A 19,041-nucleotide genomic window follows, 5' to 3' on the forward strand; every position below is an offset into this window, starting at 1 on the left:
TAAAATTTCTTCGATATACACTACCGTTCAAAAGTTTAGGGTCACCCAGACAATTTTGTGTTTTCCATGAAAACCCATACTTTTATTAATCAAATGAGTTGCCAAATGAATTGAAAATCTAGTCCAGACATTGACAAGGTTTTATTTGAAATAAACCTTCAGAAAGAACCTGAAGACTCACCTCTTCCGACAAGCCTACAGCCTGCAGTGATCCTCAACCTACTGAACTACCGCACGACCAGCTCTACCCTCTCCTACTGTATCCTCACCCATCCCCTGCAGACTGTGAGCCCTCGTGGGCAGGGTCCTCCCTCCTTCTGTACCTGTTAGTGCCTTTTTTTGCTCATGTTTATTGTATTTGTCTATATTTGCCCCTTTTCACATGTAAAGTGCCATGGAATAAATGGCGCTATAAAAATGCATAATAATAATAATAAAATAATAATTTTCTCCTTCAAACTTTACTGTCGTCAAAGAATGCTCCCTTTGCAGCAATTACAGCATTGCAGAACTTTGGCATTCTAGCAGTTAATTTGCTGAGGTAATCTGGAGAAATTTCACCCCATGCGTCCAGAAGCCCCTCTCACAAGTTGGTTTACAGACAGAATACCAGCTGCCTGCTTCTTCCCTACATAGTTCTTGCATAACTTGGAGGTGTGCTTTAGGTCATTGTCCTGTTGTAGGATGAAATTTGCTCCAATCAAGCACTGTATACAGGGTACGGCATGGCATTGCAAAATGGAGTGATAGCCTTCCTTATTCAAAATCCCTTTTACCTTGTACAAATCTCCCACTTTACCAGCACCAAAGCAACCCCAGACCATCACATTACCTCCACCATGCTTGACAGATAGTGTCAGGCACTCTTCCAGCATCTTTTCAGTTGTTCTGCGTCTCACAAATGTTTTTCTGTGTGATTCAAACATCTCAAACTTGGATTCGTCTGTCTATAACACTTTTTTCCAAACTTCCTCTGTCCAATGTCTGTGTTCTTTTGCCCATATTAACCTTTTCCTTTTATTAGCCAGTCTCAGATATGGCTTTTTCTTTGCCACTCTGCCCTGAAGGCCAGCATCTTGAAGTGGCCTCTTCACTGTAGACGTTGACATTGGTGTTTTGTGTGTAATATATAATGAAGCTGCCAGTTGAGGACCTGTGAGACATCGATTTCTCAGTTGTGCAGCTGGGCCTCCCACTTCTCTTTCTACTCTGGTTAGAGCCTGTTTGTGCTCTCCTCTGAAGGGAGTAGTACACACCGTTGTAGGAAATCTTCAGTTTCTTGGCAATTTCTTGCCTGGAATAGCCTTCATTTCTAAGAACAAGAACAGACTGTCGAGTTTCACATGAAAGTTCTTTTTTTCTGGTCATTTTGAGAGTTTAATGGAACCAACAAATGCAATGCTCCAGGTTCTCAACTAGCTCAAAGGAAGGTCAGGTTTATAGGTTCTCTAATCAGCCAAACTGTTTTTAGCTGTGCTAACATACTTTCACAAGGGTTTTCAAGGGTATTCTAACCATCCTTTAGCCTTTTTAAACAGTTAGCAAACACAAAGTACCATAAGAACACTGGAGTGATGGTTGTTTGAAATGGCATCTATACACCTATGAAGATATTGCATTACAAACCAGACGTTTGCAGCTAGAAAAGTCATTCACCACATTAACAATATATAGAGTGTATTTCTGAATCACATAGTGTTAGCTTCATGTGAAAAAACTGTGCTTTTCTTTAAAAAATAAGGAAATTTCTAAGTGACCCTAAACTTTTGAATGGGAGTGTTAGTTGCGTTTATTTATGAAAAAAGGTAATTTTGCAAAAAAACTTAAAATTTTGCAATTTTCAAACTTTTAATCTTTGTACACTTAAATTGGAGAGTGATGTCACACAAAATAGATAATAAATAACATTTTCCACATGTCTACTTTACAGCAGCACAAATTGGGAAATATCATTTTTTTTGTTAGGACGTTATAAGGGTTAAAAGTTGACCAGCGATTTCTTATTTTTCCAACAAAATTTACAAAACCATTTTATTAAGGGGCCACCTCACATTTGAAGTGAGTTTTGGGGGTCAATATAACAGAAAATACCCAAAAGTGGCACCATTCTAAAAACTGCACCCTTCAAGGTGCGCAAAACCACATTCAAAAAGTTTATTAATTCTTCAGGTGCTTCACGAGAACTAAATTAACGTATAAGAAAAAATGAACATTTTACTTTTTCACAAAAAATGTAATTTGGAACCAATTTTTTTATTTTCACAAGGGTATCAGGAGAAAATGGACCACAAAATTTGTTTTGCAATTTCTCCTGAGTACGCGGATACCCCATATGTGGGTAAAGCCACTGTTTGAGTACATGGCAGGGCTCAGAAGGGAGGGAGCACCATTTGACTTTTTGAACACAAATTTGGCTGGAATCAATGGTGGCGTCATATAGCATTTGGAGACCCCCTTGTTGTACCTAAACAGTGAAACCCCCCAATTCGAACTCCAACCCTAACCCTAACACACCCCTAACTCTAATTCCAACTCTAACCATAACCCTAACCACAAACCTAACCCTAACACACCGCTAACCCTAATCCCAACCCTAACCGTAATCCCAACCATAACCACAACCCTAACCCTAGCCCAACCCTATCTTTAGCCAAACCCTAACTTTAGCCAAACCCTAACCCTAGCCCCAACCCTAGCCCAACCCTAACCCTAACTTTAGCCCAACCCTAACCCTAACTTTAGCCCAACACTAACCCTAACTTTAGCCCAACCCTAACCCTAACTTTAGCCCAATTCACTTTAGCCCAACTCACTTTAGCCCAACTCTAACACTAATGGAAAAATGGAAATAAATACATTTTTTTAATTTTATTATTTTTACCTAACTAAGGTTGTGATAATGGGGGTTTGATTTACTATTTTTTTTTAATTTTGATCACTTTGATAGAGTTTATCACAGTGATCAAAATGAACTAATAGGAAAAATTTCCTATTGTTGCCGGGTGCCGGCCGGCAGATCTCGGCGGGCACACTGTGCATGCGCCCGCCATTTTCTCCCGAAAGAAGATGCCCCGGGCACCTCACGGGGGGATGCAGGGACTCCGGAGGTACCGGGGGTGATTGGGGGACCCTATTTCTCTCTCCTCTGACGTGCGATCACATTGGAGGAGAGAGAAATTAAATGGAAAATTGGACTTTTTTTTGCGGTCGCTGTTATACCATTAATAACGGCAATCACAACACTAGGGTCGGTAAAAACTGACCCGAATCATGTTTTCTGGGGTCTCAACTACCCCCAGTAGCCAAGACCCCGGAGAAATTCTGACTCTGGGGGCGCTATATACTTATTTCTCAGCGCCGTTAAAAAGCGGTGCTGAGGCATATGTACCCTTAACTACTGCCGTTAAAAGGCATATCAGCGGTCGCTAAGGGGTTAAAGTGTGAAGTGTGTTATGTGGTGTAATTTCACATCATGTAAGATGTAATGTAAAGTGTTAATGATATTTAATATGAAAGTGTGTTGTGATGTGCATTACATACGTGTATCACAAAACCACCCCTATTAATGTCAATAGACAAAATGAGGTTAAGAGTTTTTTTTATATAATCAAATATTTTTATTTTATTACACATACCAAAAAAGGAATTCATAAAGTAGTATAGAGTACCACAAACCAAGCATTATTAAAGGGGAATAGCAACCAGGTTATACACAGCAGTATACAAAAAATATAATAATAATGCAAAAAAATTTTGCTTTTATATTATTTCATAGACCATATTCATTAGTATGAGAAGCCTAAAATGCTATAGTGCAATTGTGCTGTAAACATTATGATATTCAATTATATCCAGCTAATCATCCGTGGAAAAGAGAGTATATGTAAGGACTGTGGCACATAGACTATAAGAGGTATAGGGGCAAATAGCCTTTTGGTTTACTAGCAGAATGTGCTCTGTAATGCAGGGGATTATAGGTATAAGAGATCGCTATAAAGTGCAAAAGTGCCATTGTATAATGAAAACATCCCCCAATATTCCCCCAGTATTCAATATGTTACCAAGGACCCCGATCTGCCGACCTCATTTTGTCTATTGGTATTAATAGGGGTGGTTTTGTGATATTGATTTTACAGTTTGAAACCTTTTTGCCTGATTTGAGATTTCCTAGTGTCTAATTACATAGTGTAGTCTGACTATGGGAACAGTTAGAGTTAATATTTGGGACTAACCTACAGTGGGAGGGTCTAGTGTGGAGGAAAATGAATGTTTACTGCTAGGAAGACAGCTAGGACATGGAGTGCATAGTGAATGGGCTACAAGGTCCAGAGAGGACCATGTTGTATTTAAGGGTGATCCTATATGAGGAGACCAAAGAGAAGGGATAGCGAGATCCTGAGCATAGGCAACAAAGAGACAGAGTGGCCTTCTGGAAAAGGGGTCCTAGGAGAGGTTGCCTAGCCACGAGACCCCAGGCTTACAACACTAGAAGGTAAGAGACCTAAGTAGAACTGTGTACGTGGGACTAGTGAAGTTCCAAGGTGCCAGTAGTGGAAATAGGACACCGCAGAACAAGTAGATGACACTTGTTGATCAAGACTGTAGTATTAAAGCTAATAATACAAAACCCGGCACTCAACTTTGTGGTGTGAAGAAACGAAAGGTTTATTATCCCAAATCAGAAAACGTTTCGGTCCCACAGATGGACCTTCATCAGTAACGTTTACTGGGACAATGTACAGATCCAAGTGGCTATAGGGCCTGCCCGGAGGTTGCTACCAATATAGTATTGGATACCCAGAAAGAGAAGTTACAGCCTATATAAGTGCTGTCATCGCAGCGTCCACCGCTGGATAGTGCTATCCAGCGGTGGACGCCGCGATGACAGCACTTATATAGGCTGTAACCTCTCTTTCTGGGTATCCAATACTAAATTGGTAGCAACCTCCGGGCAGGCCCTATAGCCACTTGAATCTGTACATTGTCCCAGTAAACGTTACTGATGAAGGTCCATCTGTGGGACCGAAACGTTTTCTGATTTGGGATAATAAACCTTTCGTTTCTTCACACCACAAAGTTGAGTGCCGGGTTTTGTATTATTTGCTGATTACGGATTGGGAACCTACCCGTGCACCTTATACGGTTGTGCACACGTTTATCTAACTATGTAGTATTAAAGCTGGCTTGTGGTGAAGTAGGGATAAACAGTGGATTGGAAGATACTACTAAGGAAGGAAACTGTGTGGAAAAATGCCTCAAGTTTTAATGGAAATGTTCATAAGACTTTGTACCCGCTGTTCCTTGTATATAATCCTTACCAAATTACCATTTAGTGAAGAGTTTATTTTTGAATTTTGCTCTCCCTCATCGACCTGTGAAACATCTGGTCCTGGCAAACCCACAATAATGGTTACATGCGGCCTGCACAGACATAAAGCTCTCACAGCACAAGTCCAGACACCCACCTGGGAACCTCCACCTTCATGTAACATGCCAGGGTGCCACAGATGCGCGCTTCGCCTGGTACTACCGCCCCGCGCCACATTATTTAAATAGTTATATAGGTTGTAAAGCCCATCAAGTTCAACCTTTCTCCATCAGTTACACATTCTCTATCACCAGAATATTTAGATCCCACAATGCCATTTTTTAGAAAATCAAAGCCTTTTTTTTTAGTTCTGTTATAGTGTATACTATTGCTACCTCTTACTGTAGGACATTCCACAGTCTGACTGCTCTAACTGTAAAAAACATTTCCTACTTAGCTGCGCCGAATCACCTTTCTTCCACCTGCAATTAATCACCCTTGTCGTTTGTAAGAACTTAGGAAGGAAAAAGGTTATGTGCACACGTAGGAAAAGAGGTGCAGAATTTTCTGCACAAAATCCGCATCTCCTGGCAGAATCTGCAGCCGCGGAGTTGCCGCCGTTTTTATGCGGATTTTATGCTGTTTTTATGCAGAATTGATGCGGATTTTGTGCGGATTTTCAGCGGTTTTTGCCACTGCGGAATTTTAATATGGAGGGGTGCAGAAACGCTGCAGATCCGCACAAAAGAAGTAACATGCACTTCTTTGAAATCCGCAGCAATTCCACACTGATTTTTCCGCACCATCTGCACAGCTTTTTTTTCCATTGAATAACATTGTACTGTACATCACAGTGCAGCTCTGCAGCGTTTCTGCGCGGAAAAATCCGCTGCAGATTCGCAGCAAATCCGCATCGTGTGCATATAGCCTTAGTCATGTACCAGTCCTTTGTATTGACCACACATGTATTTATACATTTAACTGAGATCTCCTTTGTGACATCTTTTTTCTAAGCTAAACGGGTCCAACTTTTCCAACGTCTCATCATCAAAGGGATCGTACATCCCATATAATAATCTCATTGAACGCTTTTGAACTGACTCTAGTTTCCGGATAACCTTTTTAAAGTGCCCCAAAATGACAAACACTGGATCTCATATTCAAAATGTGGTCTGACCGTCTTACACATGATTTAAAAAGGGGCAACAATACGTTAAGATCATGGGATTTTATCTCTCTTTTTCTACATCCTAAAATCTTGCTTACTTTTGCCTCTGCTGCCTGACATTGAGTCAAGGTATTTTGGTGCTCTAGGCAAATGAGGCCAATGGCATCCCCGACCCAAAGCAAAGAAATGGATCAGAAATTAAGGTAACAGGAACCCTAACAAACTTCCCCCACTAATGAGTTAGGTAACAAGCTCTCATGACCACTAGAATTGTTACCTTTTTCACCCAAAAATGCCAGCAGAAGTAAATAAAACAAAGTAGTGTACTTTAGGGATGTTACTTAACAGGGAGTGCAAGTTCAAACATAGATGTAGAATCTCTGTGGATTATTTACACAATATTGGGGGAAAATAGCGATATTCATCTCCTGATGACCTATATTTTTAATGTCAAACCCAAGGATTGTCATGGAAACTAATATAACTTAACAATAATGGGGCTGTTTGGTTTCAATTTAGGTGTCCAGCATTTGTCAGATACCCTAATGGAAAATAAACAGAACCCATTATAGAGAAAGGGATACGTTTGATAGTTTTTATGTCTGTCATGCAAAAAATTCAGCTTGCATAAAACTGATGGTGGTTCTGGTGGTGCATTCATGTATTACTGATGGCTCTGGTGATGTATTCATGTAGTGATAATTATTCTGGTGATATATTCATCATTGGAACCATCATTAGTACATATATACAAAATCATCATCAGTACATAATTAGAGTATCAGAGCCTTCAGTAGAACATGAATATGGCACAGAAACATCCTCAGTAAATAAAAATATCACCAGAACTACATATACTACATGACTACATCAACAAAACCACCATCAGCACATGCCCATGTAAACAGAACAAGCATCAGTAAATAAATACGTCACCAGAACCACCATCAGTATATGAATACATCACCAAAAACAAAAGTAAATGCATACATCACCATAACCACAAGTATTTCAATGCAAAAACCAAGGTTAGTACAACAATTAATTGTATCATCAAGTCAGCCCATAAAAATTACATCTCATAAACCCACAATGTCATGATCCCAATGGCAGGGGATCACAAAAGGACAAGCACACAAAAAACAGAACAAGCTCTAGGGTGATGGAAACTGAGTTGACCGCGATCCTGAACCTAATTCACAACACTAGCAGTAGCCGGGGAACGTGCCTACGATGATTCTAGACGTCTCGCGCCAGCCGAAGGACTAGCTTCCCCTATTAGAAGAAACAAAGGCCTCTCTTGCCTCCAGAGAAACACCCCACAGAAATAGCAGCCCCTCACATGTAATGACGGTGAAATGAGAGGAAAGCACATACGTAGTAATGAAAACAGATTCAGCAAAATGAGGCCCGCTAAAACTAGATAGCAGAGGATACAAAAGTGAACTGCGCGGTCAGCGAAAAACACTACAAAAAACCATCCTGAAATTACCTGAACTCATGTGCCAACTCATGGAACATGAGGAGTAATATCAGCCCACTAGAGCAACCAGCAACAAGGAATCACATAACTGCAAGCTGGACTAAAACAAAAATAAAGCAAAACGTGGAACAGGAAAATCAAAAACTTAGCTTGTCCTGATGATTACAGAAGCGGAAAGCAGAGGTAACAAGACACACTGATTACATTTTTTTTTTTCTTTTTATTTAAATAAATTTTTATTAACAAAACAAAGAATATCCGGATGTCATTTACATTGCATTATATCACATGCACGTTTTCTTATTTCAATACACCCCAACATTACCCCAACTACCCCCCACCCCCCTAAGACAGCTCATTCCCAATCTATACCCCACTGAGGCATTATCTGCCTCGTGTAGTTTATCCTAATCCAGATCTTAAGAAACTCGACGTCTATACTCCTCATTCCAATTCAAGCCAAGGAGACCACATCTTATTATACATATCTATTTTCCCCCTTTTTTTGTACACCCCCTTTTCCAATTTTAAACCATTTTGAACATATTGGAGAAATTCCCTTCTCGTAGGTGGTTCCACATTAATCCAATTTCGTGCTATCACTTTCCTTGCCATGTAGAGTAGCCTAGCAATTGCAACCTTCCAAGTATTATCAACTCCAATTTCTTCCACATATCCCAGCACGCATACCATCGGGTCTCTAAGAACTCTACACTTATACGCTACTTCAACCCGGCTCAAAACCACCACCCAAAAAGCAGCCAGCCTAGGACACGTCCACATCATGTGATATATTCCAGCATTCTCACTCGCACACCTCGGACACTCAGAATTGGCACGCAATCCCGCTCTGTATAGCACTTCCGGAGATTTATATACTCTATGCAGAATATATAACTGCGAGAGTCTATATGGTTCACTCAAGGATAGTCGCGGAATCCACTCCATCACCGATTCCCAGGTTTCATTTTCCATCGGTCCTACGTCCCTCTCCCACTTAGCTCTCGCCTTTATAGGGAAATCTAGTAAAAACGTATGCATTAGGTCCTTATACAGAGTGGAAATAACTCCCCTTGTAGTCCCGTCCCCACACACATACTCCAACACAATATCATCCTGAATTCTGAAATCCACCTTCTTCTTCTGAGCTCTAAAGGCATGCCTCATCTGCGCATACTGATATACCCCTGTGGATCGCAGCCCAAATTCTTCCTGCAATTGAGAAAAGGACTTCAATGCTTGCTGCTGAGTTATCTGGTGAACAAAACAAATTCCCTTATTCTGCCATTCCATCAGTCCTCCCAAAGCCTCAAATTCGTTTAAATTGTTATTAGACCATATCGGTGTGAATTTAGTCAACCCTGTAACCCCACGAATCTGCCTTAGTCTATTCCATAATTTTCGAATCAGGAACAGGGTTGGGTATACTTTCCCCAAAGCGCCCAAAGAGCCATCCTCCAAACACCTGACCATCGGTCGTCGGTCCGTCACCTCTTCCATTAGATGTTGTACTGCACTGGATGACGCCCCTCGCGCCCAGCCCTTCAAATGCTGGCTCTGGGCCGCAAGGAAGTATATTTCCGGGTTGGGCAAAGCCAAACCACCATCCTCCTTGGGTCGCTGAAGCGTCTCCAGGCTAATACGTGGATATTGTCTACCCCATATCAAACTTCTAAAGAGGGCATTAATCTGCCTGAACTTCCCCCTAGGGATCCAAATTGGTGCGTTATGTAAAACATATAGGATTTTAGGCATCAGGACCATTTTAATAAGGTTTACTCTACCGACGACCGATAGATGTAATTTATTCCATGCATCTACCTTCGCCTTGAGTATCCCCATAACAGGAGCCAAATTTCTTTGTAGGTACTCCGCAATTGGCACCGAGACATATATTCCAAGGTATTTAAATTTGGAAACCACCTGTAGCCTTTCATCACCAACATCCTCACTTACATTCTCACCTACGTCATCCACCCTAAAAAGAACCGACTTATCCCAATTAATTGTCAATCCTGACACAGCACCAAATCTCTCAACAATTTCAATGGCCCCTCTTAGTGAATCGTCTGGATCCGCCAGGAACAGCAAAACATCATCCGCGTATAGCGCTATTTTTTCCTCTATTTTCCCATACCTAAACCCAGGGACCCTATCAGACTGCCGAATCTTAGCGGCAAGAGGTTCTACAGCCAGCGCGAACAGGAGGGGTGAGAGCGGGCATCCCTGCCTAGTACCCCTAGCCAGCCCTATAGGTCGAGACAGCTCCCCGTTCACTCTAATTCTAGCCGACGGTGATGAATACAGCAGCTGTATCCAGGCCACAAACTGCGGACCAAACCCCATACATTCCAGCACCTGCCAGAGGTATCCCCATTCGACACTGTCAAACGCCTTATGTGCATCTAGCGATACAATCACTCTACGACCACCGTTATCAGACTCTACCTGCAAATTTACATACAACCTGCGCAAATTGATCGCCGTGGATCTGTCAGGCATAAAGCCAGATTGGTCCGAATGCACCAGACTCGCAATAACACTAGAGAGTCGGAGAGCCAACACCTTGGCCAAAAGCTTGACATCAATTGTTAGTAAAGAAATTGGGCGGTACGACTCCGGTTTCCCCAAGTCCTTATCCTTCTTTGGAATAACCACTATTATGGCCTCTCTCATAGAGGCTGGCAGGCACCCACAGGACCTAGCTTCCTCCAGTACCATTTTTAATCTAGGAATCAACACTTCTGCCAAACCTTTATAGATCTCAGCGGGTAACCCATCAACCCCAGGCGCCTTCCCATTAGCCATGGACATCAATGCCCGACTCAACTCCTCCTCAGTGATAGGGGCCTCAAGGCTCTCCCTATCTGCCTCATTCAGTTTCGGCAGATCCAGACCTTCCAAGAAAGTCAGAGTGTCCTCGACCGAATCACCAATCCGAGAGGAATACAAATCTGCATAGAAGTCCGCGAAGGCCCTCAAGATTTCAGGCGTTTCCGTTATTCTACCTCCACTTGCAGATTCCAAAAAGTGTATATATGAACATAGTAACATAGTAACATAGTAACATAGTTAGTAAGGCCGAAAAAAGACATTTGTCCATCCAGTTCAGCCTATATTCCATCATAATAAATCCCCAGATCTACGTCCTTCTACAGAACCTAATAATTGTATGATACAATATTGTTCTGCTCCAGGAAGACATCCAGGCCTCTCTTGAACCCCTCGACTGAGTTCGCCATCACCACCTCCTCAGGCAAGCAATTCCAGATTCTCACTGCCCTAACAGTAAAGAATCCTCTTCTATGTTGGTGGAAAAACCTTCTCTCCTCCAGACGCAAAGAATGCCCCCTTGTGCCCGTCACCTTCCTTGGTATAAACAGATCCTCAGCGAGATATTTGTATTGTCCCCTTATATACTTATACATGGTTATTAGATCGCCCCTCAGTCGTCTTTTTTCTAGACTAAATAATCCTAATTTCGCTAATCTATCTGGGTATTGTAGTTCTCCCATCCCCTTTATTAATTTTGTTGCCCTCCTTTGTACTCTCTCTAGTTCCATTATATCCTTCATGAGCACCGGTGCCCAAAACTGGACACAGTACTCCATGTGCGGTCTAACTAGGGATTTGTACAGAGGCAGTATAATGCTCTCATCATGTGTATCCAGACCTCTTTTAATGCACCCCATGATCCTGTTTGCCTTGGCAGCTGCTGCCTGGCACTGGCTGCTCCAGGTAAGTTTATCATTAACTAGCATCCCCAAGTCCTTCTCCCTGTCAGATTTACCCAGTGGTTTCCCATTCAGTGTGTAATCGTGATATTGATTCCTTCTTCCCATGTGTATAACCTTACATTTATCATTGTTAAACCTCATCTGCCACCTTTCAGCCCAAGTTTCCAACTTATCCAGATCCATCTGTAGCAGAATACTATCTTCTCTTGTATTAACTGCTTTACATAGTTTTGTATCATCTGCAAATATCGATATTTTACTGTGTAAACCTTCTACCAGATCATTAATGAATATGTTGAAGAGAACAGGTCCCAATACTGACCCCTGCGGTACCCCACTGGTCACAGCGACCCAGTTAGAGACTATACCATTTATAACCACCCTCTGCTTTCTATCACTAAGCCAGTTACTAACCCATTTACACACATTTTCCCCCAGACCAAGCATTCTCATTTTGTGTACCAACCTCTTGTGCGGCACGGTATCAAACGCTTTGGAAAAATCGAGATATACCACGTCCAATGACTCACCGTGGTCCAGCCTATAGCTTACCTCTTCATAAAAACTGATTAGATTGGTTTGACAGGAGCGATTTCTCATAAACCCATGCTGATATGGAGTTAAACAGTTATTCTCATTGAGATAATCCAGAATAACATCCCTCAGAAACCCTTCAAATATTTTACCAACAATAGAGGTTAGACTTACTCGCCTATAATTTCCAGGTTCACTTTTAGAGCCCTTTTTGAATATTGGCACCACATTTGCTATGCGCCAGTCCTGCGGAACAGATCCTGTCGCTATAGAGTCCCTAAAAATAAGAAATAATGGTTTATCTATTACATTACTTAGTTCCCTTAGTACTCGTGGGTGTATGCCATCCGGACCCGGAGATTTATCTATTTTAATCTTATTTAGCCGATTTCGCACCTCTTCTTGGGTTAGATTGGTGACCCTTAATATAGGGTTTTCATTGTTTCTTGGGATTTCACCTAGCATTTCATTTTCCACCGTGAATACCGTGGAGAAGAAGGTGTTTAATATGTTAGCTTTTTCCTCGTCATCTACAACCATTCTTTCCTCACTATTTTTTAAGGGGCCTACATTTTCAGTTTTTATTCTTTTACTATTGATATAGTTGAAGAACAGTTTGGGATTAGTTTTACTCTCCTTAGCAATGTGCTTCTCTGTTTCCTTTTTGGCAGCTTTAATTAGTTTTTTAGATAAAGTATTTTTCTCCCTATAGTTTTTTAGAGCTTCAATGGTGCCATCCTGCTTTAGTAGTGCAAATGCTTTCTTTTTACTGTTAATTGCCTGTCTTACTTCTTTGTTTAGCCACATTGGGTTTTTCCTATTTCTAGTCCTTTTATTCCCACAAGGTATAAACCGCTTACACTGCCTATTTAGGATGTTCTTAAACATTTCCCATTTATTATCTGTATTCTTATTTCTGAGGATATTGTCCCAGTCTACCAGATTAAGGGCATCTCTAAGCTGGTCAAACTTTGCCTTCCTAAAGTTCAGTGTTTTTGTGACTCCCTGACAAGTCCCCCTAGTGAAAGACAGGTGAAACTGTACAATATTGTGGTCGCTATTTCCTAGATGCCCAACCACCTGCAGATTTGTTATTCTGTCAGGTCTATTAGATAGTATTAGGTCTAAAAGTGCTGCTCCTCTGGTTGGATTCTGCACCAATTGTGAAAGATAATTTTTCTTGGTTATTAGCAGAAACCTGTTGCCTTTATGGGTTTCACAGGTTTCACTTTCCCAGTTAATATCCGGGTAGTTAAAGTCCCCCATAACCAGGACCTCATTATGGGTTGCAGCTTCATCTATCTGCTTTAGAAGTAGACTTTCCATGGTTTCTGTTATATTTGGGGGTTTGTAACAGACCCCAATGAGAATTTTGTTACCATTTTTCCCTCCATGAATTTCGACCCATATGGACTCGACATCCTCATTTCCTTCGCTAATATCCTCCCTTAAAGTGGACTTTAGACAAGACTTTACATAGAGACAAACCCCTCCTCCTCTCCGATTTTTACGATCCTTTCTAAACAGACTGTAACCCTGTAAGTTAACTGCCCAGTCATAGCTTTCATCTAACCATGTCTCGGTTATTCCCACTATGTCAAAGTTACCTGTAGATATTTCTGCTTCTAGTTCTTCCATCTTGTTTGTCAGGCTTCTGGCGTTTGCGAGCATGCAGTTTAGAGGATTTTGTTTTGTTCCAATCTCCTCGCTGTGGATTGCTTTAGAAATGTTCTTACCTCCCATCTGAGTATGTTTTCCTGGGTCTTCTTTGTTCAAGTCTAATGTTTTTCTTCCCGAACCTCTCTGAGCAGCAGCCACTACCGACAGCATATGTCCCACTGTTTCTCCCTCCTGATAAAACAATACCCTTTGGAAATCCCGCTTCCTCTCAGCTTTGCCTAACAGAATCTTTTCCAAATGATTTTGTGCTCTTTTCATCCTTTTCTCTGCCTCAGGGGTTCCCAGTGTGGCCATCCCATCTTCTGCTTCCTTCAACTCCTCAACTGCCGCTTTTTCTGCCTCTCTCGTCCTCCGCTTACACCTACTAATGTCCCTAAACAGTAGTCCCCTCAGATACGCCTTCATTGCATCCCAGATTGTAAGAGCATCAGTGCTTCCATCATTTAAGAGAAAGAATTCCGCCACCTCCCGTCCTATACTTTCCAACTCAATACTCTGTAACCAATTGGGATGAATCTTCCATTCTCTCCCACTTGTCGACCGTGCCCCCTCCAATCTAACCTCTACTTCAATTGGACTATGGTCCGACAGGGCCCTTGGCAGGTATCTCACCTCCCCAACCAGTGTGTCAAAAATCCTGTTACCCAAAGCCATATCAATCCTAGAGAGTGTGGTATGTGCTGGTGAATAACATGAGTACCCTCTCTCTCCAACATGTCTAACCCTCCAAAGATCAATCATACCTATCTCTTGTATATAGGTGCCAAATGTTGTTATGTGTCCCTCCGACCTATTCTGAGTATTTTTATTTTTGTCCCAGTAGTCATCACAGATGTTGTTTAGATCTCCGATAATTATTAACGGTGTCGGTCCCCATCTTTCCACACGCTCCATTACTTCTCTGATTTTCCTGCTAGAGTAGGGAGGCGGAATATACATCGCGGCAACACACAGCATCACTCCATACAATATACACCGAATTAGTACATACTGTCCCTCCACATCCACATATACCTTCGCCTCCTCATACTGAACTCCCGCTGGAACCAAGATTGAGACTCCTCTTGCATACGTGGAGAAGGTATCACACCGACCTTTTTAGAAAACACCAGTGATTGTCTTACCGCTGTCTCTAACATCATGTCCTCCCTCTACCTGAAACTAAACCTGTCAAAAACTGAACTCCTCGTGTTCTCTCCCTCTACTAACCTACCTTTGCCTGACATTGCCATCTCCGTGTGCGGTTCCACCATTACTCCAAAGCAACATGCCCGCTGCCTTGGGGTCATCCTTGATTCTGACCTTTCATTCACCCCCTACATCCGATCACTGGCTCGCTCTTCTTACCTGCATCTCAAAAACATTTCTAGAATTCGCCCTTTTCTTACTTTCGACTCTGCAAAAACTCTGACTGTTTCACTTATTCATTCTCGTCTGGACTATTGTAACTCTCTATTAATCGGCCTCCCTCTTGCAAAACTCTCCCCACTCCAATCTGTCCTGAATGCTGCAGCCAGGATCATATTCCTCACCAACCGTTACACCGATGCCTCTACCCTGTGCCAGTCATTACACTGGCTACCCATCCACTCCAGAATCCAGTACAAAACTACTACCCTCATCCACAAAGCACTCCATGGCTCAGCACCACCCTACATCTCCTCCCTGGTATCAGTCTACCACCCTACCCGTGCCCTCCGCTCCGCTAATGACCTCAGGTTAGCATCCTCAATAATCAGAACCTCCCACTCCCGTCTCCAAGACTTTACACGTGCTGCGCCGATTCTTTGGAATGCACTACCTAGGTTAATACGATTAATCCCCAATCCCCACAGTTTTAAGCGTGCCCTAAAAACTCATTTGTTCAGACTGGCCTACCGCCTCAATGCATTAACCTAACGATCCCTGTGTGGCCTATTTATAATAAAAAAAAAAAAAAAAAAAGGTTCCTCGCATCATGTTCTCATACACTTTATGCAGTATTAGCCCTCTGTGTCTGTACTGCTACATACTTAGGCAGTGAACTGGTTCATGCAGCTTTACATGAACACCTGAGCCTTACACTATGGCTGGTCCGAATAACTAAAGCAATTGTTACCATCCACCTCTCGTGTCTCCCCTTTTCCCCATAGTTTGTAAGCTTGCGAGCAGGGCCCTCACTCCTCCTGGTATCTGTTTTGAACTGTATTTCTGTTATGCTGTAATGTCTATTGTCTGTACAAGTCCCCTCTATAATTTGTAAAGCGCTGCGGAATATGTTGGCGCTATATAAATAAAAATTATTATTATTATTATTATTATAAGGTAGAATGATAACCCTTCTGAATCCACCGTCTATTCAGAACATCCACCTTCTCCCTTACCAAATGTGTCTCCAGCAAGCATATCATTGAGGCCCGTTGGTCTCTTGCATATTGCAAACACGCTGCACGTCTGGATTTCTCCCCTAGGCCTCTCACATTCCAGCTCAAAATTTTAAAACGGGTCCCCATCACTTGACTCATCTTTACTAAAAGTATCATCATTTTTGAGCACAAGCTATCTAACTACCCTCCCCCCCCCTCCCAACTCCCCCTCCCACCCATCCCCCCTCACATCTAACCTTTCCACCTCTCTCCAAGAGTGGGGCATCATCGCCCATAGCGAACACTCCGTTTGGCGTTACCTTCCCAACCCTCCTCCCACCACTGTACATAACAGGATTTCAGACATTTTGAAAAATAACATATCTCAACAGATTTTAAACATAGAATTATTTACACACGCAAGAAACCTACATACACTTAAAGTATGCCGCTTACCCTTCCTCCCTCCTTCCCAACAACGATTACACCATCCCATTAACTTTAACTGAATATAATCCAGCTCCCTTCTTCGCCACCCGTACCCCTTGGTTTGTCAATCACATGACTCTATGCCCCCTGACAAATAAGTAACCAAAATCAGACTCTTCCCACAGTTTCAGTCTCCTTTTCCTTTAAGCTTTTTAGCATTAATGTCAATCCACTGGGTAGCTTCCTCCGGCTTCTGAAAAAAATAAATTTTATCAAACGCCACCACCCTCAGTCTTGCTGGAAACATCATGGAGTACTGTACTCCCAACTCCCTCAGCCGTCTCTTGATACCCGTGAACATCATTCGTTGTTTCTGCACCAGAGTAGAATAGTCCGGGTAGATAGCAATCTTTTGGCCTTCAACTGTCAGATCCGTCATGTCTCTGGCCTTCCTCAGGATAATGTCTCTGTCTCCATAATTTAGAATTTTGGCGAGCATGGTACGGGGATTCGCTCCAGGGACAGGTGGTTTCGGTGGGACCCTATGCGCTCTTTCTACCGCGAACACTTTTGTTAGCGCCGTATCTCCAAATGTCTCTAAAAGCCATTTTTCAATATATTCCGTTGGATTCCTCCCTTCAGCTTTTTCAGGGATGCCCACTATGCGAATATTGTTTCTTCTGGACCTGTTCTCAAGGTCCTCATTTTTTGCCGCCAATTCAGCTATTGCTTGAGTGAACTTTTTCTCTGCTTTTTGCATTTTTTGCCGCCAATTCAGCTATTGCTTGAGTGAACTTTTTCTCTGCTTTTTGCAGCTGCACTATATGGTCTTCTGCAGTGCTCACTCTCTCCTCTACCTCCCCCACACATTTGTCAATCTTCTGCATGGCTGCGTTTATCTGGGCTGTGTCCCCCTTAACCTCCTGTATCTGTAAGGTCAGAGACTGTTTACATGAAGAAACCAGCGCAAAAACGTCTCTTAGGGTAGGCTCAGCTTCTGGCGCCATTTCCTCGGGTCCCCCATCTGCCACCGCCATTTTACTCTCCTTTCTCCCCTGTTGTACCTCATGTTCTCCTGCTGGGCTCTCCTCCTCCTCCTCCTCCTCTTCGGTATCAGCTCCGGCTCCCTCCTCTGCGGCCTCCGCTCTCGCAAACTGCTGGAGCTTTGCCGCTACCTCCATACGCTTTCTGCATGCGGCGTTCTCCTTGTCTGCCTTCTCCCTTGTATCGGCGCCATCTTGGATTGCGCCTGCCTCCCCGGCTCCCGCGTCCTTCTGCCGTCTCCTTGTCATTTTCGCCGGTTTAAGCGCTACCGCTCAGCGCCACCGGGCTTTGCAAGTCTCCCCGCACCGATAAGCCCCCACAGGGACCAAACAGCAGCGGCTCTGCAGGATTTTGGTATGTACAGCGGCGGGAGCTCACAGCCGCACGTCCGCTCACATGGACTCTCAGGCCACGCCCCACACACTGAATACATTGATCGCCGGCGAGGAAATGACAAGAAAGCCAGGTTAAATAGGAAACTCCCATATCCTGATAGAACAGGTAGACACCAGAGACCGCAGAGAACACAAGTCACCCAGTACCATCTGTAACCACCAGAGGGAGCCCAAAAACAGAATCCACAACACCACAACCCCAAAACTCCCAGGATGGCCTTTACAATGGCAAGGAGATACTGGTAGTTGTTGTTACCAGCCATCATCAGACTGCAGACAATACACGAATCACAGTACTGATGAGATGCATTTAGGGATAAGCAGGCCCAAATGGCAAAATTCAGGGTCCGCACTGAACACCTTGTTCGTGCATGCACCCCAAACACAGACTTCTCCCTGAAGTCCGTATCACTATTCGGGTTCGGTAGTCCCAACATCCGGTGCTTCCCACACTGTCATTTGTGTGGCAGCAGGAGAAATACAGGCTCTAATCATCGGTAAATAGGTTACTGTCAGTCACAAACGTCGGCTGATGAGATTACTACTATCAACATTGTACGCCTGAGCTCACTGATAGCAGTGATAGCGGCGTACAGTGATGAGAGTATTCATCAGCCGATGCCTGTGCAATAACTAGATAAAATTAAAATATGCTCTAGGGTCCCCTCTTGCTTTGCTAACCAGCACAGTCAAAGCCAACAGCTGTGTGCTGCAGCTGTCAGCGTTATCTTGGCTGGTTATCAAAAATAGAGTGGACCCCATGCTGTTTTTTTAAATTGTTTAAATAAATAATTTAACTCCTTAATGTCACGATTCATTTTTGGATTTGTGGCAGCTCTAATATAAATGAAGTTTTTTCCTTTCATGTCAGCAAGGGTTAAATGTCAGTTTCCTTGCTGGCAGCTGCTGTGTTACGGT

The sequence above is a fragment of the Ranitomeya imitator genome, chromosome 3, assembly GCF_032444005.1.
Source record: "Ranitomeya imitator isolate aRanImi1 chromosome 3, aRanImi1.pri, whole genome shotgun sequence".
NCBI classification, from domain to species: Eukaryota; Metazoa; Chordata; class Amphibia; order Anura; family Dendrobatidae; genus Ranitomeya; species Ranitomeya imitator.